Source organism: Bubalus bubalis, chromosome 18, assembly GCF_019923935.1.
Source record: "Bubalus bubalis isolate 160015118507 breed Murrah chromosome 18, NDDB_SH_1, whole genome shotgun sequence".
NCBI lineage: Eukaryota > Metazoa > Chordata > Mammalia > Artiodactyla > Bovidae > Bubalus > Bubalus bubalis.
The window spans coordinates 4,394,562-4,416,814 of record NC_059174.1 but is presented as its reverse complement, the minus strand read 5'-3'; the positions used below and the strand labels follow the sequence as shown (position 1 = coordinate 4,416,814).

Sequence of the window (22,253 nt, the reverse complement as noted above, 5' to 3'; positions counted from 1 at the left end):
CTCAGTGGTCAACTAAAGAGTTGAAGGTTTCTCCAGGGTTCCCCCTCATCAGAAGCAAACTGGGGCAATAATAGCATGAGCTTCATCTATCTCCCACTTCTCAGGGATCACTCTCTTTGGTCACTTGGTGTATAATGCCTTGAAAATAGTTTTTCTGTGTATTTTGTCTTTTTGTTTGTCAGGTTTTTTTTTTGTTTGTTTGTTTTTTCAGGTGGGTGGGTAAATCTTGTTCATCCGTCTTGTCTGGAAGTAAAAGATATGCTTCCCAAGATCTTATTTAATCTTATCAATGAGCGTTTGAAAGTGCTAACCCCACCCCCATTTACAGAAGAATACGAGGTTCAGACAGGTAGCATAACCTGTCTTACACCGTTTGTAAGCAATACGGCCCAGATTTCATCCCATTTGTCTCTCGGAAAGAGTTGTTTATACAAGTCCATGTGCTGTGCATTCCCATCACTTAAAATGCTCTGGGGTGAAAGGAGAGGAATTGGGCTTGAAAATAGGCTCCAGGGTACTCTTTGGAACCCCAGAGGCCAGTTCCCTGCTCCTTTAGGACCTGGACATTAAGTCAGGATGGAAATTTGAACACATGGTCCAGACACAGGCACCATACCACTGACTGTCATCCCTTCCTTTCTCAGAGAAGTCTTCTAGCTCAGTGGGTCTCAAAGTTGCAAACAAACAAATGAACTCTTGACTGGAGAAAATATGCAAAATCTTGAGTTACAAAGAAAAAATTGAGAAAATAAAGAAAAGACTGAAAATTAAAATACTTGATTCTGGCATGTGCCCTCAATAAGAACCACCAGCATTTAGAAATTAATTCTTCAACGTGGAGAATTTCATACTTTGAGTGAAATTATCCAATGAATGGCTCAGCAGGTAAAGAATCCGCCTGCAATGCAGGAGACACCAGAGACGCAGGTTTGATTTCTGAGTCAGAAAGATCTCCTGGGGGAACAAATGGCAACCCACTCCAGTATTTTTGCCTGGACAGTCCCATGGACAGAGAAGTCTGGTGGACTACAGCCCAAAGGGTCACAAAGAGTCAGACACGACTGAGCGACTAAACACACTTGAGTACGAGTAAAAGTGTACGATTAATTTTACTTTCAACACTCTCTTTTCTTCCTTGGATGTGCTCCCTTCCCTCACTGTGGGTCAGCTGAGACACGATCAGGCATATCCTTCAGACCCAGCTGAGCATGAGAACCGCCTTTCTCCAACTGTGGCAACTGGCTTTTAGTTCCATGCCCCAAGCTGAAACATTCCAAGTTCTTCCCTAGGACTTTGTTCATCTAGGGCTGGAAGAAAAGGGTTTTATCTTTGGGGATACAGAATTAGAAGACATGAATCTGAGTTATCTGGGAGCCATCTCTTAAACCATGCGAAGAAAACTTGTGTGCAGGAGAGAGGATCTGATGACACACGAGAGAAGCACTGCCAAGGATTGGAGTACAGCGGGGTTGGGGGCAAGACATCAGAAAATGTAGGTCCTCAGAGTGTAACCACTCATCAGCTCCAGGCCCCACAGTGCCTGCAGCCAGTACTTGGACCTCCCAGTTGCATGATCTGATAAATCCTATTCTTTTTAAATTGGTTTGTGCTGCTGCTGCTGCTGCTAAGTCACTTCAGTCGTGTCCGACTCTGTGCGACCCCACAGACGGCAGCCCACCAGGCTCCCCCATCCCTAGGATTCACTTATGACCAAGAGAGTCTTTGTGCATACAAAGGAGAATTTACTCCATTCAAAGACTGTGAATTAGTAGGGGAGCTGGGACGAGAATGCTGCTGTTTCAAATACACTAGGCAAGAGAGAGACTTTAGGACCTCTTTTTTTTAATGACAGGGTGAGCAAAGGCTGTCCCATGCAAACAAACTGATGGTTTTTATTGTTGTTGGCATGTGTATGTCAGAACCATAACAGCTTAGTACCAGCTCATACTAAGGGCATGGAAGATTCCTTGCACAACCTGTGGGGAAGATCTTGTTATAGTCTCCCTTTGAAGATGAAGAAGCAGAGGCTTGAGGAGGTGAAGGGCCTCAAGTCCAGAGCCGGTCGGTGTCAGAGCCAGGATTCTCAAGTGAGGGCAGCCTGACTTCCCAGCCCTGCTCTTGGGAGCTGCGCTCTTTTGTTCCTGAGCCTGTGTATCCGCAGCCTTCTGCTGGAGTACCAGGTGACATCAGGAAGTGATCTCTGGCCCATCGCCAACAGTCTAGTAGGAATTTTCTTTTCATATCAGGCACTTTCATCCAGATTGCCTCCTTGAAGAATGAAAGAGGAAGTCTCACATCAGAGCAGAAGAGGAGAGAGACACAGGATTGCTCCCCTCTTTTCATAGCTCTTCAGCCAAATGATTCCTCATTTGATGTTGGCTACATGTAAGAGAGTGCTGGTCAAGATGGCTGAGAGCGAGCTCTGGTACACAAGGGAATATTCATAACATACCCTTCCAGAAAGATGCATTATCCCATCTCAGGTGTCATTCTGGCAGACTTTACACGCGATTCCTGCTGATCTAACGAATTGGAAACAAATCAAGGTGCTTTTTCTTCAATGACACCAAAGCACTTATTTTTACAAAATCCTCAGTTGCCCTGATTACCGTCTGAGAAAAGAAAAGCCCAGAGGGAAAACACTGAGGTCAGGGCAATCTTTGCAGTGTTCCGTATCTGAATACATACGCAGTATCCATGAGTCAGTCATATACATGTCACTCTCAGTGGAACGATGCCTGTTTGGACAAGTGAGACTGGGAAGCAATTTTCCTTAGGGTCATTTCTCATCTGAAAAAAAAAAAAAATTGGAATTGGGGGGAGGTGAAAATGTAAGTGGACTTTTAACAGTCAGTAGGACCAAATCTAATAAACAAAAGGACACAGACCCCTCCAGCATTTTTTGTAATGGCTTTGGCTTTTATCAGCATTAGGGTTCCGAAGAGTCTTGCTGGGCCAGCTGAGAACTCAGTAGGGGCTGCGAGTTTAGACGGGGTGGGGCTGGGAACAGTCACAGAAGGCCCACCCTGGGTCTGGGCTGTGGGAACAGTAAACACAGCGGAGACTCCCGTGTCCTAGGGAGGAAGAGCCCATCACCAGGCACTTGGGAAGAACGGAACTGCAGGGTCTCCTGTGGCTTCGGGTGCCCCTCCTCCCTGAGTGCATCATCACGCGTCTTTCTCACACACCAGATGGTCTCTGCCTCGGAGCTGGCAAGCTGGGGCTCCTCCTCTCCCAGTTGGCCAGTACCTACAGGCTAGAGTTCGCAGGAAGAGAGTGCACTTGGAGCTGAGCAGAGTGGCAGAGTGCCCCAAACCTGCTTGGGCAGCTTTACTGGGCGGACGGTGAACAGGGAGCCATGAGCCCTTGTCTTGGCTCCACTGCTGACTATGTGAATCTGGACAAATTTGATGACCTCTCTGAGCCCCAGGAATCTCATCTGAAAAATGAGCAGGTACCTCCTGAAGAAAAACCTTTGAGATCCTCTAATTAAAACAAGCCATGATTCTAAAAAAGAAAGAAAGAAAGGAACTGCCAAGACACCATTGTTCTATTGTGTGTAGAATGTTCTGAAGATTCAAAATTCCCCACATTTGTTCTCTGCCCTCGGGTTGGAAGTACAGGAGCAAAAAGTAGATGTGAGGGAAACAAGAGAGTCCCTCACGATATGTCCAGAAGACCCTGTGTCCTAATATTTACTTACTATTTGTCTTTAAGCCAATTCACTTTTTTTTCCCCCACAATAGAAGTACTTACAAAGTAATACTTATATCATTTGCTATAATAAAATTTTAAACATTGGATTATTTTCATTGTATTTTTTTTCCACCCCCACCATTACCTTCTGATGAGATAGTGTTGCCTGCCAAGGGCTCTAGCCCCAGGCTTGTTCTTTCTTTAATGCTTGCTAATCTCTCTTTTTAATGGAGAGGTATTAAACTCTACTAGTTCTGAGCCAAAACACTTCCCGTTGATGTAACCAGCAAGAGAGAAAAGGAGTCCCTCTTCAGCTCTGTGCAGTCCTTGAGATTTCACTGTTGTTTTCTTCACCTACTTCTGAAAATCATCTGATTCTGAAAATCACTACCAGTGGTGGCTGGTAAGCATTCTCCACATTAGGGAATGGAGACTGCAGGTTCCCCCGTGCCTAACCAGAAGTCCAGTTCAACAGTTTAAGCCTTGCCGGGTGAAATCAGTCCTGGCCATTAGAAGGATTTCCTTGTAAAGGGCAGATGCCGTACTCATTACCATTTGCTTTGGTTTTTGTACAGGTCTTCCATAGAAATTAATTACTCTCAAACAATTCTGGTCTTGTCCAATACTTCCTGGAGGGTGACAGAACAGAAGCCTCAGTCGCTAAGACCAAGCTTTGGACGCGCCATCCCTCTGAGTCATTTTGGAAACTCAAGCTTCTTGGGAACTGGCAGAGCTTATATTCCTACATACCTTCTGAAGTCAGGCCCTTCCTAGTCACACAAAACATACGTGAGAAAGTCCACAAATTGTCAAAATACTATACACAGCTGTGAAACTTAGAGGCAGAGAGGTTTGATAGAAAAATCCCTGTTATTCTTTCTAAATAGTGCGCTTTAATATCAGAGTGTGTTGGTGGGCCCTTGAGGAGGATGATACTGTGAAATGTTTTGTTGATAACGGCAGGAAATACTGCTGATGGGTAATGAACTTCAAGTGAACAGGAATGCAAGGATGTGGGTCTTCAGGACTGTGGCTGCTATCTTTTCAATTCTTTTTGGAATCTCTGGATCTTTCTTTTTTTTCCTAGTCTAATCAACATTTTTAGAGTATTTTACCCAACAACAGAAAAATACACATTCTTTTCAAGTGTCTATGGAACATATATGAAAATAGACCAAACCACAGACCATGAAACAAACTTGTTTTCAATTCTTGTAGGTATGTTGCTTCTTTAAATTTAATTTTTATTTTATATTAGAGTTGAGTTGGGGCTTCCCAGGTGGCATATTGGTAAAGAATCTGCCTACCAATGAAGGAGATGCAAGAGACGCTGGTTGGATCCCTGGGTCAAGAAGATCCTCTAGAGTGGCAAGCCACTCCAGTGTTCTTGCTTGGAAAATTCCATGGACAGAGCAGCTTTGCGGGTTACGTCCATGGGGTCACAAAGGGTCGAACATGACTGAGCGACTGAGAATAGTCGATTCATAATGTTGTTAAGTTTCAAGTGTACAAGCAAAGTGATTCAGTTATTCTAAACATACATCCATCCTTTTTCATATTCTTTTCCCATATAGGCTATTACAGATTATTGAGTAGAGTTCCCTGTGCCGTGCAGTGGGTCTTTGTTGATTATTTTATATATATATATATAGTGTGCGTGTGTGTGTGTATGTGTGTGTGTGAGTCCCAAAGCCATAATATATCCCTGAATATATTCCCTGGAACCTCTGAATCTTAATTCTATGTTCAGCTTTTTGGGGAAGCACCACTGTTCTTCACATAGCCTCAGTATTTTATGATCCCATAAATGATGTATGCAGGTTCTAATTTCTCTATTCCCTCACCAACACTTACTATTTTCCATTTTTTGATTATAGCCATTCTAGTAGACATGAAGTCATATCTTTGTTTTTGATGTGCTTTTCCCTAGTGACTCTGTTGAACTTCTCTCCATGTGTTTATTAGCCATGTATATATCTTCTTTTGAGAAACCTCTACTCAGGTATTTCACCAACTGTTTAATTAGGCTGTTAGTCTTCTTGCCTTTCCCTGATGGCTCAGCAGGTAAAGAATCTGCCTGGAATGCAGGAGACACAGGAGACACGGGTTCAATCCCTGAGTCGGGAAGGGATCCCCTGAAGAAGGAAATGGCAACCCACCCCAGTATTCTTGCCTGGGAAATCCCACAGACAGAGGAGTGTGATGGGTTGTAGTCCATAGGATTGCAGAGTTGGACATGTGACTAAGCATGACCTGGCCAGTCTTCTTGTTGCTGAGTTTTGGAAATTCTTTATGGTGAGTGCTGAGTCGCTTCAGTCATGTCTGACTCTTTGCGACCCTATAGACTGTAGCCCTCTGGGCTCCTCCATCCATGGGATTCTCCAGGCAAGAATTCTGGAATGGGTTGCCATGCCCTCCTCCAGGAATTTTTATATATTTATTTTAATATATATTTAATATATTGTATGTATTATATATTTTGTATGTTAAATCTTTACCAGATATATGATTTGCAGTCCCCCAGTCCCCATTTTTTAGATTGTCTTCTCCCTTTCTTAACAATATCCTTGGCACCCAGAAGTTCTTAATTCTGAGGAAGTCCTATTTATCTATTTGTGGGTGTTGCCCATGCTTTTAGAGTCTGTATTAGTTTGCTAGGGCTGCCGCAACAAAGCACCTCTGGCTTTTTGTTTTGCCATAGCAAAAACACATTTGGTTTCCTCTGAGACCTCTCTCTTTGGCTTTCAGATGGCTGCCCACTTGCACCCTCTTTACCTGGCTTTTCTCTGCACACACACATCCTGATGTCTCTGTGTGCCCAAATTTCCTTCTCTTGGAGAGATGCCAGTCATATTGAATGAGGGCCCATCTGTACAACCTCATTTAGCCTCTGTTACCACTTTACAGATTCTGTCTCTAAACCGAGTCAGATTTTGAGGTATCGGAAGTTAGAGCATCAGTGTTTAATTTGAGGTAGATACAAGCCATCCCATGACAGAGCCGTCACTAAGAATCCATTGCCGAATCCCATTCGTTGAATTTTACTTTCAACAGACATTTATTGGCTGCTTAGCTTATGGGAAATAATGTGCCGGATACTAGATACACAGAAAGGCTCCTGCCCACATGAAGCTTACTTATCTGTTAAAGGAAACAGGAAATAAATAACAGTAGACAGCAACAAGTTGTATGATGAAAATAAAATAAACACACATTTTAAAAAATTAAATGCCAGAATATAAGAGGATGGAGAGTGACTGGAGAAGAGAGAAGCTAGTTAAACTGAATGATCAGGTGTCAACTCTGAGGAGTTGATATTGCCTCTGGCACCTGCATGGCAACCCACTCCAGTATTCTGGCCTGGAGAATCCCATGGATGGAGGAGCCTGGCGGGCTATGGTCCATGGGGTCGCAAAAGAGTTGGACGCGACTGAAGTGACTTAGTGCACATGCACACACACACACAAACACACACATACACACACACCTGAATGATTAGACAGGACCCTTGATTGCAAGCCCTAGGAGAAAATTCAGTCTTACTCCCTTGAAAACCACACTCATATCCATGCCACTTGCCCATAGTAGCAGAAGCAAGATTTGTACTCACATCTCCCAACTTCCTTGTATTATGCATTTCAAGATTAATCACTCAAGTTTGAACGATTGGGTAGTTTATCAATAGAAGGAGAAAAGGTAAAGGGTAAAAAGGGATGTGATTTCTATTTATTTATGGATCAAATTTAAGGAATCTTTGGCAGCCATGAGGGGGTAATCAAATGACATATTAACTTGAACAGTATTTTGACAAGCTGCCGTGGAATGTAGGTTCCCAGAATGACTTAAAATCAATAAACAACATTCCTTGCTGGGGAAGGTGGCAGGCATGCTGATCAGCTATCCTGGAAAGGAAAGCAATGCATACATTCCACGCTCCAGACCGAGGGCTGGCCACAGTGGGATTTCTGGGTGGCCGAGGAGAAACAAGAAGATGCAAACGCATGGTCCTTGGTGAACTCGCCTGATGAATACCAAAAGGACAAGTGGACTCTTCTAGTCCCCAGTGCCCGACAGCAAAACATGGCGGCAGCTCAGGGTAGAAATCACACTGCACTCTTGCAGGATTGCAAGAACCCCAGCCCAGTTCTCAGCATCCTTCTGAGACCAGACCACACTCTCCTCCTTGGGAAAGCACCACCCAAAGCAGATCTGTGCAACATGCTGCCTTCTCCCACAGCTCAACTCCCAAGTCACTGCACTTCCCAGCACAGTCTCAGCACACTGCTGTGTATAAAACAGACAAACAGCAAGGACCTACTGCAGAGCACAGGGAACTCTGCTCAGTACTCTCTGATAACCTACATGGGAAAAAAAAATCTGAAAATGAATACATTTATGTATGTGTATAACTGAGTCACATTTCTGTCCACCTGAAACTAACACAACACTAGATCAAGTACACTCCAACATCAAATTTAAAAAGATTTAAAAAATCAGCAAATAACAAAGAGTAGGGGTAGATCCTTCAAGAGAGAGAGGGAGGGAGGGAGAGAGAGTTTATTTTTGATTCCCTAGCAATCCGTCTTATTTGCACCATTTTCTAACTTGAGCAGGAGAGACAATGTCTCTTTGGGATTTTTGCTAAATCTTGATCACCATGAACTCCACCACCTTGCCTTCCTGCCCCATGCAGAGTGTTTTAATCCCAAATTCATTCCTCCAGCTTTTGCACATAGCATTTTGTACACTCAGGACATTTTTCCATATTCTGCCTCCTTTTTCTGTGGGTTTTTCCCCCCTTGTCCTCTGCAATTACATGTCTCCGAACATCAGGGCCATGTCTTACTCATCTTTGCCTCTACCACTGCATCTATCATGCTAGGAACAAATGCATTCTCCATAATTTGTCTTTGGGTTTTTTTTTTTTTTTTTTTTTTTAGTGGCAGACAAATTCAGTGAATTTTAAAGCTGTTTCACAGTTTGCATTTAAAAAATTGAGAGCTGCCTTTGTGGGTTTCTGCATAACTCTCATAAACCAACTGTCTGATAAATGTATAAAGTGGATACTATAGAAAAAATGATGTAAGGTTGCCATATCAGAAAATCTAATTGCCCTATATCAAAATGAGAGGAACAAAGCTAAGTGAAACAATTTTTTTTAATTTACCCACTGGGGGAATTGATGTAAGAAATGTCTACTGTCTAGCCATCTACAAGCCACAAATCTAAGGCTTGATGGGACAAATATTATACAAAGAGAAGGGTCTCTATTAGAATTAAGCATTTGAAAAATGAACAGTATGTATAATGCAAGAGTAGTTTTCAAAAATATATTTGTGCATGAGCACTATACGTTATTTTAAATATAAATAGTAATACATCAGGGCTTCCCAGGTAGTGCTAGTGGTGAGGAACCTGCCTGCCAGTGCAGGAGACACAGGAGACATAGGTTTGATTGGATTGGGAGGATTCCCTGGAGAAGGGCATGGCAACCCACTCCAGTATTCTTGCCTGGAGAATCCCATGGACAGAGGAGCCTGGAGTGCTATGGTCAATAGAGTCGCAGAATCAGACATAATTGAAGTGACTTAGCATGCATGCATGCAGTAATACATCAGTACATTAAGAGGAATGAAGATACTCATGAATTAGACCTAATTCTCTGTCTCAAGGGAATTAAAATCAAGGAAATAATTAATTCAAGTAGATATAAGGTAATTCTTCACTAGTACAGATAAGATTTTTTCATAGTTATACAAAAATTGAATTTAAACATTATAATTGCTGATGTAGCCAACTTTGCTTAATTCTACCACTAGGGCATGAAACAGCACAAACAGGGATATATTCTGATACTAGTTTAAAAATGCAAAATGTAAAAGTCTATCAGTGATTACAAAATATGCTAGTCTGAAATGAAGCTTCATGGATCTGTCTTCTCACAGCAAAGAAAAGATCAAACATATTTTTGAAAAGTGGAAACTTCCCTTGATAGGGAAGAAGATCATGATCACATAGAAAAAAGCAGGTATCTTCCTTCAGGGCTTGTGAAAACAATACTGAGATCTGAAAATTCATTAGTGTACTTTTCTACAACCTTTGAATTTTTGTAGAAACTAGGAAAGATGCCACTAGATTAGAAATATCCATATGTTCTATCTATTGAAGTCACGTCCTGAAAGTGAAGAAGTGGCTCAATCTTTTTAAAGGAAAGTAATCTCTAAAGAGCCAGGTGCCTGTCTTTAGACTGATGAGTATTTACAAATATATGTTGATTCTACAGCAGCCTGTTTTTGTACCAAAATAACTCTACATACATATCGGTGGTTTTCCTATGAGGCTGGTGGCTCAGGGGACAAATGCATCTTGGTGTCAGAGAAGGACTTGATAAAGTTGCCCTAATGGTTGTGTGTGCAGGATTATGACATGGGAACTAGATGGTGGGACCTCTGAATAGAATCACAGATGATTGAGGAGGTTGATTAACGACTTCTTGTCAACTTGGTAGGAGGTCTGCAGCAGGGCGACGCGGGATCACTCCCTTGGCTCCGTCTTGTTTGTCATTTTTTATCAGTTACTTGGGTCGAAAGTATGCTTATCACATTTTCAGCTGCCACAAAACAGGGAGGGATTGCTAATAGCACAGATGACAGAAGCAAGGCACGGTGAAATCAACAGGCGGGAACACTGTTCAAAAACGGAATGCAGATTGGGAGAAAAGGGCATCTTGCTTTGGGGGCCATTCGTCAAATCAGTAAGTTTACCATGGGAGACATGAGAGTTTAAATTGAAAACAGTCAGGGATGTTTATGTTGTGGGGTCCGATGGTTCTACCTCTGTGTCAGAATCATCCCTGGGCGCCTCTCATTTCAAGGGGTTCATTAAAGAAACTAGAGAGAAATCAGAGGAAGGTGAAAGGGAGCAGGAAGCCGACAGCACTAGCTTGCTATTCTGTAATATGCTGGAAACTTTATATATTTTATTCCCCCAAAGCCCTACAGTGTTCTGTGTTCTGTGTTCATCAATTTACAGATGAGGAGACTGAAGGTCAATTTAAGGAAGTTATTTAGAGATTAAAGAGTAGCAAAGGGCCAAACTGAGATTTGAATCTAGGGCTAATAAGTTGCCTAACCATAAACTATTTTCTGCTCCAGAGAAGCCATCCAAATTCATTGAGGACACAGCATTGTCTACTTATATTTTAAGCCTCAGCACATGGAAGAGGAAACAGACTGAATGATGTGGGTTTCCAGTTATAAGAACTAAGGTATTTGATGCAATTTTGTGGAGCCACTAATTCCTGCATAATTTTTTTAATATTTATTTATTTGGCTGTGCTGAGTCATAGTCACAGCACGTGGGATATTTTGCTTGTGACATGTGGGATCTAATTCCCTGATTAGGGACCGAACCGAGGACTCAGAGTCTTAGCCACTGGACCAGTAGGGAAGTCCCTAATTTCTGCTGTCTTTAAGGAAGTATGACCAAGAGTTATCCCACCATGCGAAGACCCATCCACATAAAACTTGAATTTCCTTTCACTGGAGCTCTTGAAGCAAAGAACAGAAGGTCATCTGTCATGGATATGTGGAAAAGATTCCTGACTCTCTTTCTGAGCTCAAAGTCTTGCACCATCCTTTCCAGCACGAAAAATTCAATGAGTGAATAAGCCAAGCCCACAAGAAATGCAGCTATACTCAGAAAGGACCAATTTGCCAACTTCTCTGCTTTAGTACTTTTGAGCTCCTGCTGTTTAATCCCATGTAACATTCCAGATTGCTGGCATTTTATTTCCAGCCCTACAACTCGCTAGCCCTGTGACTACAGATCAAGTTACCTAACCTTTTCAGGATCATTTTCCCCACATGCAACTGGGAAGGAGCATACTGCCTTCTTCAAACAGTTGTGCAACCATCAAGCGAGACATTTGTTTTTAAAAATTGCTAAGCCACCACCCCCAGATCCTAGCAAAATCTCAGTCAATGTTAATGATAGATAGTAACAGCTTGGTGACCGTAGCTGTGATCAACAGAGCTTACATTTTCTTGTTCTTTTCTTTCTCTTTTCCATCTTTTCTTTCATCCAGCAAGGATATCAAACTGCTCAGGGAGGCAGTTTGAGGCTCAGATGGGCCAGAATATCCGAGACCCTGCCTTTCCTTACTCCACTGCACAGTTTATCTTAGAATCGAGCCAGCCTCCAGCCGGCAGAGGGTCAACAGTTCTGGACATGAACCCAGACATTTAATTCCACTGTGTTTCAGAACAGAAGTCAAGAACCAGCATCTCCCTCCACAGGCACTTTGTATCTTCTTGCTATCTTTGCTCTTGTGTCTTTTTGATCACTGACATTTACGTGTGAAGCATGTTCATCCTAACATACTCAGCTGGTTTGGAAGTGTGTAACATACAGAGTGGGAGCCCCCCGTCCTCCGTGTACTGACCCACCCCATTCCCCAATGCCCACCTCCACACATGTGCACATCTCCAGCAGGAGAGTTTGGTGGAGAATGTGATGTGTTATCCATCCAAATTTTTTTCCCTGTTCAACCACAAGGTTCCCCATTTCCTATTTCATTTATATGTTCAATAGTCATAAAGCATTGCCCCTTTACATATGATGACTATAAAGACCAGAGCAGGCTATTCTCCCAAAGACAGTTAGTAGCCATTAGGGTTGGAACTCTGCTCTAAATTGGCTGATTCTTATCCCAACAAAGGCAGCCTTAAGGTTGTTGAAACAAGACTTCTGGCTTATAGCATAAAGAATCATCAAAAAGATTGTTAGCAAAATTGAATTCATTAGTATTTGCTTTGAAGCTTTTACATTGAAGAGACAACTAATTTATAGAGCTCCGTAAAGAAGTGTATAGCCAAAAGCTATATTATCCAAGAATGTGTCATAACTATTTTCTTTAAAGTGTAAGACAAAGAATAACACAAAGTTTTTAAAGGGGTGATTTAGATATTTGGATATGCTATGTTTGGAATAAAATGTGATGTGATAGATTCTCAATTTCTAGCTAGTTCAGTCTTTTCCTACCACCAACTCATGGGAGGGGTTCAAAACACTGCAATTCAGGGGAAGAAAATATTTGTCTTTCTCCATAACACCTCCTTTTTTGGGAGTTGTTTATTTAATAATCAGAATCAGACTTTATTTTGCGGGCTTGGCAAGTGGCTACCAAATTTAGATCCATTCTGATTTGATTAATTGGACCACAGAGAAGACACTGGAGCAGAACTGACTAGAAGTTTCCTTTTTTTTGAAACTAAACATTTGGCTTTGCTGCATTTTTTTGCCTGTGTACATGAGACCACAGTGTTACATGTTCCTAAATCCACTGTTGAATTGAGAGCACTGTGGGTTTTATTTATGATACCTTCTCTTCCTGATGGATAACTTGTTGAATTTTAAATTCCGAGCTCACAGCACATGAAATGTTCAGACTTAGGATGACATGTCTGTGATGACATGTCTGTGATGGGTCCTTGGTGTGGCTGGCGGGCCCTTCCATATGTCACGGGATGCCATGTGATCAGGTTATGCAGACAAGGGTTTCCCAGGCAACCAAGTCAAGCCCCATGGGGATTCCTTGGGAAGCTGAAAAAAGAAGTTGGAGATGAGGGGTCTGGAGCCACCCCGTCTCGAAGCCATTATTTGCTTCCTTTTGTCTTTCTCCCCGAACCCGCCGTCATTCTACCTGAGTGTATTGTGGGGAATGCACCCCATCACTCATGCCCCAGAAGGTTCTGAGGGACACACAGAATTATTTCTTAATTGTACAGCTTTGTGCTTTAAACTAGTAAGATATTCACACTAGATGAAATCACTTTAAAGTGGATCATTGTAATAGCTCATTTTTCTTAGTCCTTAACCATGATGATAACTAACACTTTATTTTCCTTCAAATTCACAAAAAGTTTCATATCTATCAGTATCTATCTGTGTAATCGCATGATCGTGCTTGACTTTTTTTTTTCAACAAGGATGAAGAATTATTATTTGTTGACTGGAGGGAGAGAGAGAGAGAGACCTACAAAACTGACTCCTGGTTCATGTCAAAAAAAGAGCTTAGTCTGGAGTCTGATAAGCCTTTTTCTGAACCCCAGCCTCATCATTCACTGGTCAAGTGGCCTTGAGTAGTTCTTTGACCTTTCTGTGCCTCAATTTCTTTCTCTGTACAGATTTTTCAAGTGATGAGCTTGTGCACAGAACTTGGCATAATCCCTTCTGACATACGAATTGCAGAGCAATACTTCCTTAAGAGAATAGTTTCATAGAAGATAGTCTAATCTCTCTTTAAAAAAATACTTGCTATGTTGAAATCAAGCCTTGGTGGTTGTTGTTTTTTTTTTTCCTCCCAATTTCTTCAAAGAGGATTAGAGGCTCAAAATGAATGCCCAAGGTTACTGGTCGGAATGAAAAACTCAAAACACATCCCCTGCCCCCACCCCTGATTCTATGACTATAAAGTGGATCTCAGCAAAATAATCCTTTGAGAAAAGGGATGGATTGACTCCTGTTAATAATTCCAAAAATAATATTAAGAGTCTTCTGTACATTGCTCAGGGCAAGGGTCACTGTGGTTGCTGCTCATTGCTATGTATGAAACTTTATATCAGTAATTCTCGCGATAGAGTGCCTGATTTTTAGACTGCTTTCCCCAACGTTTTACAGATAGAGGAACTAAGGCTTGAAAGGAAACAGTAGCTGGTTCAGACGGCAGAACCCGAGCTTTATTAGCGGTGCAATCTGCCCTACCTGCATCCTTCCCCCAAGTCCCCCTCCTCTTCTTTCTTCTTCATGTTGTCATACAAACAAACCTTTGGAGTTCCTGCATGATGGGTCCCAAGACCTACTGTCTTCTCACTGTAGACTCCGTGGCTTCCCCCCCAGGACACACACGTGTGAGTCACTTCACATTTTGATATCTCCAGCCCGGATCTTTCCTCTGAGACTCTACTCCAGGCACGTACCTGTCAGTCTCAAGGACAGCCCAGACTCAACATGCGAAAAACCCCCTTCTTTGTGTCTCACCTCTCAGCTCACCTTGTCTGAAACCCGATGCTCCTCAGGGTCGTCACCTCATTGAATGACATCCCCGTTCCTCTAGCTGTGAGGCCAGAAACAGAACTGTTCCCCCACCCCCACCCATATCACTGATGGATTTTTTTAAACTTTATTTTTTTAATCAATTTTTATTGAAGTAGAGTTGTTTACAATGTTGTGTTAGTTTCTGCTATACGGCAAAGGGAGCCAGCCCCCTCTGTGTTGGATTTCCTTCCCATTTAGGTCACCACAGAGCACGGAACAGTTCTCTGTGTTACACAGTGGGCGCTCATCAGTTATCTATTTTATACACAGTACTGTGTATGTGTCAGTTCCAGTCTCCCAATTCATCCTACCTCCCCTCTTTCCCCTGGTGTCCATAGTTTGTTCTCTTCGTCTATTTGCTTTGCAAATAATCATCTGTATCATTTTGCTAGGTTCCACATATGTGCATTAATATACGATACTTGGTTTTCTCTTTCAGACTTACTTCACTCTGTGTGACAGTCTTTAGGTCCATCCACATCTCTACAAAGGACCCAATTTCATTCCTTTCTATGACTGAGTAGTATTCTATTTTAAATCTCCACCACGTCTTCTTTATCCATTCGCCTGTTGATGGGCATTCAAGTTGCTTCCATGTCCTGGCTATTGTGAACAGTGCTGCGATCAACACCGGGCTGCATGTGTCTTTTGGAATTACAGTTTCCTCTGGCTATATGCCCGGTAGTGGGATTGCTGGGACTCTTTGTAAACACCTTTGTCTCCTGTGCCCCTGGGATCGGCTCTTCCCAATGCCTTCCAGCTCCTTCCCTGTCTCTAAATCTCCACCGTCACCCCCTGGCCTCCCAACCTCATCTGGGGCCTTGACAACTGCGCTGCCATCTTAAGTGGACCCCCGCCCCAGCCCCTCCCCACCCATCCTCCGCGTCTCGATCACTGCTGCTCTTCTCACGTTGCGCCGCCCGCCTTCAAACTTTTTGGTGGATGCCATGGATCTCCTAATAAAGACCAGCCTCTCAGCACAGCTTCAAGCCTCTTCTGTGCATCCTGTGTTCTCATCTTCTGCCCTTTGACCTCTGCATATCAGTTGCCCTGATATTCTGTCAGTGCCTTAAATGACCCTCCTTCATCCCAATGCCTTCATGCTGCTTCCTTTGCCTATAAAGTCACCTGCATTTCGAAGTTTACCAGCCTAATATCTGTGTTTCCTTTTTATTTCTAAGCAGAGCTCCCTCCTGAAGCTTTTCTTCATCTCCCATGCTCAATCAGGTGTGTCAGTTTTATTTATAAGAAATTAAGTAACTGGTTCTTATATACTCACTTGTGTATTTGATTGATATCCACTCTCTTGGCTAGAATATGAACATGTGAGAACAAGACTGTGTGTCTTGAATTACCATGACATCTTCCCATGGCAAGTCCAGAGCCTAGAACATAGTAGTAGCTCAATAAATATTTGAACCAGCACGCTGTGATGAAGCAATTCTTACAGACGAAACTGTCTGGTGTCTTAGTTATTGGTGAAAACACAGTCACCGTTTCCAGAGCAGGGATGCTCACGCTTGAGCAATGATCAGGATCACCTGCAAATCTTGATAAAACAGAGTGCCGGGTCCTATCCCCAGAGTTTCAGATTCAGTAGATGGGGGTGTGTCCAAACTTTGCATTTCTTTCTTTTTTGTTTTTAAGATTTGTTTTATTTATTTATTTTTGGCTGTGCTGGGCCTTCATTGCTGCACATGGGCTTTCTCTAGCTGCGGCAAGCAGGGCTACTCTTCATTGCAGAGTGCGGGCTTCTCATTGCAGTAACTTCTCTTGTGTGGAGCACGGGCTCCAAGGCTCCTGTCTCCAGTGCCTGTGGCACATGGCTCAGTAGCTGTGTCTCACGGGCTCTAGATCGGGGGCTTTGGTACTTACAGCATGTGGACTCAGTAGCTGTGTCTCACGGGCTCTAGCCTGTAGGCTTCGGTAGTTACAGCATGTGCACTCAGTAGCTGTGTCTCACAGGCTCTAGACCGTAGGCTTTGGTAGTTACAGCATGTGGACTCAGTAGCTGTGTCTCACGGGCTCTAGACAGTAGGCTTCAGTACTTAACAGCATGTGGACTCAGTAGTTGTGTCTCATGAGCTCTAGACCGTGGGCTTCAGTACTTACAGCATGTGGACTCGGTAGCTGTGTCTCACGGGCTCTAGACCGTGGGCTTCGGTACTTACAGCATGTGGATTTGGTAGCTGTGGTCCATGGGCTTAGTTGTCCCACAGCATGTAGGATCTTCCTGGACCAGTGATGGAAGCCGTGTCCCCTGGGAGGCAGATTCTTATCCACTGTACCACCAGGGAAGCCCCAGAACTTGCATTTCTAATGCATTTCCTGGTGATCCTGCTGCTGCTGCTGGTGGTCTGGGGACCATGCTTTGAGGGCTACTGTGCTACCCCATATACATTTTTGGAAGACAGTTTTCACATGCACGTAGTCCAAACATTTTTGAGCAAACCCCCTTTCTTCATTTACTGCTCTAGGCAGCACAGCCTGGGATGCTCTGGGGAATGCACAGGTTTGCTCTTTCCTAGACCTGGGAGAAGCTTCCCCAGTTTTCAGCAGCTGTGCCTGGTGTTGCTCAGGCCTTCAGCATCCAGCAGGGATTTGCTTGTTAGCAGGACTCCTCACTCTCAACAGGGACAAGTGTCTGCAACTGACAATAAAATGGAGAGGGAGGTTGGGAAGGCTTAGGTTTCAAACATCTTTCACTGAGGAATTAGTTTTAAAGAGACACACAACAATAAAGCATGCTCTGAGTCCAGACACCATCGTTCACAGCAAGCTTATACCCTCTGCCTCTGGCTCCCTGCCAGCCTGGAGCCAGGTGCCTCTCCTGGATCTGAGTCAAGCGCCCTGCGGCCACCTACAGAGCACTCAGGGAGGATCCTGAAAGCCCCTAACCTCCATCTGCCCCGCTTGATCCCTGTTTCAGGTCCCACCAAAGGACTCTCAGCTGGCTGGCTGGGGTCCAGCAGCTTAGACATACCCCTCCCATCATACCTGATGCCCCAGGAGGGTGGGCATGGCCCGCAGGAGAGGAGTGACGACGGGACCACCTCCTTTGCTCGGAGCTCATCTGAGAGAGGTGTTGTTTACACATGATTATGGTGTTTATAGCTTCTTATCCTGGGCCTAGTGGCTTCAGAAAGAAACAGAAGGGCCAGACAATCGAAGTGGAGATACAGATTTTAATAGGAAACAAAACCGCAGACGAGGCCATTCAAGGGCGAGGTGGGTGGAGTGAGAGGGTGTGTGCATGGAGAGGGGCAGGTGTCACGCGTCCTGCAAGCAGATGAGCTCACTGGTTCCAAGACGGGAAGGTAAACAGATGCTCCAATTCAGTTCCCGGGACAGGCAGGTGGCACATTGCTTGCCCGAAGGGCATGTGTTTGAGGACACGCATGTCTAGTTGAATTGAAAGAGCATTTGTGGGTGTTTTGTGGGGAGAGGGAGGCTGTGCTGGAGCGTCTCTTGTTGTGGAGCACGGCTTGAGAGCACGTGGGCTCAGTGGTTGTGGGACTCGAGCTTATCTAGCCGTAGCCTGGGGGCTCAGCTGCCCCACAGAGTGTGGGGTCTCCACTCCCCATCCAGGGCTTGAACCTGCATTCCCTGTATTTGAAAGCAGACTCTTAACCACAGGACCACTAGGGACATCCCATGGGTGTTTCATGAGACATTTATTAGACATCAGTGTGGTGGCCATGGGAATACCTCTCACAAACATTGCACAGCAGGGAAGAGAACCAGCTAACCGAGGGCCCAGCTGCCATGCCCTGAACCCCCTTGCTGCCTTCCTGCCAAGGCCACACTTCCGGTGGGCTGCCGTTAGCCAGCAGCCAATGCAGCATGACACTAAAGCAGGCTCATCCCTAGGAAGCACAAGACACAGCTCTGATGGCTGGCTTTGGCCCAAGGCCTCTTCCAGGGTCTTTTGGAGACTTCCTTAGAAGCTTTCTTAGACTGCACAGTGGGCTTCCCAGGTGGCTCAGATGGTAAAGAGTCTGCCTGCAGTGTGGGAGGCCCAGGTTTGATCCCTGGGTCGGCAAGATCTCCTAGAGAAGGAAATGGCAACCCACTCCAGTACTCTTGCCTGGAAAATTCCATGGATGGAGGAGCCTGATGGGCTACAGTCCATGGGGTTGCAGAGTCGGACACGACTGAGCGACTTCACTTTCCTTTCTTTAGACTGCACAGAGGTCTAAGCTGCTGCCCCCCGACCATCCTTCCCTCTGTCCTTCCCTGGGTGTCAGGCCCACATCAGGGGCTGAGGGGTTTTCCAGACTTCCTGGCTCCTCCCCGTTTCTTTTTACAAAATGACCGTTAATATATTTGCGCACTTCCTCCTTCTCAGAGGATCCCAGTGAAAGGAGAGGGTGCAGAGAACTCTTCACGCATGTGGAGAGGAATAAACATTTACTGGAAAGGGGTGGATTGAGATTCTGAGAAATAGAGATGCTTCTTTTGTCGGTTGGTCCACACTCTCCTCATCAATAGTGTCTGTCGGGATTCTTTGTCTTCTGCCATCCACTAAGTCTCCCCTCCTCAACACACACACACACACACACACACACACACACGCTCATTCTCCTAAAAAGGATCTTCAACAGAGGTTTATCATCCCTGGGGAATCATTTGATATTCAGGATTTCCTGTAATCACAGTCCCTTTTTAGACGCCCTGTCTTCTCTCTTCCCTCAAGTCTAGCACCTCTCAAACCACCCACCATAGCAAAAGTCATTCTAAAGATTCTAGCCTTGAAAACCTACGATATTTGTGGAGTCACTAAATAAAAAAGGTAACATAAATAATCTTTACAACAACCCTATGAGGTATATACTGTGATTCCTAATTGCTTTTTCTCTGGTAGCGATTGTATGTGATTGTTAGGAATCCTAAAACCTGAGCCAGATACTGTGCTGCCTTAGGAACATTATGTGGCCTAACCTCTATGGTCTTCTACTCTATCATTAGAAGATGATGACATTACAGAGCTATCGTGGAGATTGTAGGAGATAAGACTAGATATGTGAAGAGTTAACATGGGACCCTATATCCTTTAACATTCACTGGGTGTTGACTATTATTACAAAAATAATTATGGTAAGAAAACAGGCACAGGTTTTCTCACCCTCAGCACAAGGTGTGATATATAGACAGTGCTTAGTAAATATTTGCTGGATGAATAAACTTTGAAATCAAGGTTTCTCAACTTTGGCACAATTGACATTTGGACTGGATGAGTCTTTGTTGTGGAGGTTCTGTTCTGTGCACTGTGGGACGTTTAGCAACACCTTGGCCTCTGAACAATAAATGCCAGTAGCAACCCCTAGCCCAGTGATGACAACCCCCGATGTCTCTAGACATTGCCAAATGTCCCCTGGGTAGAGGGAATGTCCTCAGTTGAAAACCACCATTTAAGATAGAATTAGCATAGCCCCTAGATCTCAGAGGCTTGAACTCCAGTAGGTTAACAGTCCCATTTTCTTTTAGCTTTTGGTTTAATTTTCCGTGCCATGACAGAGTGAAATGCTGTAACCCAGCATGACCCCCTGGGGCCTTCCTTGGGGAGCCCCCTCTCCCAGGTCCTCCGCTTTAGCTCCTCTCTGAAGCACCAAGACAATAGTATCTGATGTTGCCTTCCTAAGTTGTTTTATAGATACTAAAACCACCACCAAGTGGAAGGTTTAGGTACTTGATAATCATGAACACCCAGATCACGATCTGAGACTGATCAGATCAGTAGCCCCCAAACCTACTGGCACCTAAAGATTAACCCCAGGGACACCACCCTGTTTTCTCACCATCAACCAATCAGAGAATTGTGCACAAGCTGATCAGATACCTTGGGATACCCCTCCCTCACCTGGCCTTTAAAGACACTTTTGCTGAAATCCATCAGAGAGTTCAGGGCTTTAGAGCACAGGCTACCCATTCTCCTTGTTTGTTGTTGTTCAGTCGCTAAGTCATGTCCAGCTCTTTGTGACCCCGTGGACTGCAGCACGCCAGGCCTCCCTGTCCATCACCACTCCTGGAGTTTATGCAAACTCATGTCCATCGAGTTGGTGATGCCATCCAACCATCTCATCCTCTGTCGTCCCCTTCTCCTGCTTTCAGTCTTTCCCAGCATTAGGGTCTTTTTCAATGAGTCAGTTCTTTGCATCAGGTGGCCAAAGTATTGGAGCTTCAGCATCAGCCCTTCCAATGAATATTCAGGATTGACTTCCTTTAGGATTGACTGGTTTGATCTTACTGTCCAAGGGACTGTCAAGAGTCTTCTCCAGCACCACAGTTTGAAAGCATCAATTCTTTGGTGCTCAGTTTTCTTTATGGTCCAACTCTCCTTGCAATAAACTCTGCACTTTCCTTCGCCACAATCCAATATCAGTAGGTTGGCTTCATTGTGTATGGGCAAGTGGACCCAAGTTTGGTTTGATAACAATCTTGAGTGTTTAAAGATCAATGAGCAGGGTCATCAGTCCATTGTGGAGGGTGGGGAATAGCGTGGAAGGCTTCCCATTGAGAAATGGGCTCAGGCTCATTGAGAAATGAGAGCTCGGGCTCCTGTCAATCATGGTCTCTTGGGTCAACCTTTATAAATGGACCCTTTCGGTCAGTCTGAACTAAAAATGAGAAGATCTGGCTTGGTTTCACTCCTAGCTCCATGGTTGAGAGAATGGATTCCAGCTTTTATATTTTAAAAGTTTACAACAACAATAATTTTTTAATCTTAAGCTCAAACCGATGATTGATCTTTCTTCCTTCTGAGCGAGATGACGCCCTTCAGAGCCCCAAGGAAATCCACCTCTTTCCAGCTTCTTTTTGAGCAGAGAAGGTGTCTGAATCATCAGCACTTTGGTTATTCTGTTCTACTGAAGAGTGAAGCAGGGAATGAAGGACCTTCTGTTTCTACAGGATCCATTCATGAATTATTTGATCTGCTGGGGTAGGTCAGGCCTGTGGTGGAGGCTGAATTATTTCAAACAAGAGACGGGAGAAAAGGAGAGGCCAAGAGAGAAGTCTTTGGACTTAGGGAGATCTCATACCATCGGGTGGGTGACCTGGCGACTTGTAAGAAAACAATATCTGCTTTAAATCAGCTTAGACCTCCATGATATAAACCCCTGTGATGCTGGCGACAGCTGAACCACATTGTAGATGCACTGCATGCCACTGAACTGCACAATTTCAAGTGGCTGAAATGCAAATTGTATGTTGTGTGGACTCATGATGCTTAATTTTATGTGTCAGCTTGACTGGGCTAAGGATGCCCTGATAAGCCATAAAGCATTATTTCTGGGTGTGTCTGTGATGCTGTTTCTGGAAGTGATTATCATTTGCCTGGGTAGCCTGGGTTCAGAGATCAGCTCCCACCAATACATGTAGGCATTGTCCAAGCCTGCTGCTGCTGCTGCTGCTAAGTCGCTTCAGTCGTGTCCGACTCTGTGCGACCCCATAGACGGCAG

General features: G+C 44.2%; 1 protein-coding gene across 2 annotated transcripts in view; it reads left to right on the top strand.

The window, feature by feature from the left end:
- ADAMTS18 (ADAM metallopeptidase with thrombospondin type 1 motif 18) overlaps positions 1–22,253 on the top strand; it is a 314,775-nt gene that overhangs the window by 124,709 nt on the left and 167,813 nt on the right. The gene's annotated exons all lie outside the window — the stretch shown is intronic.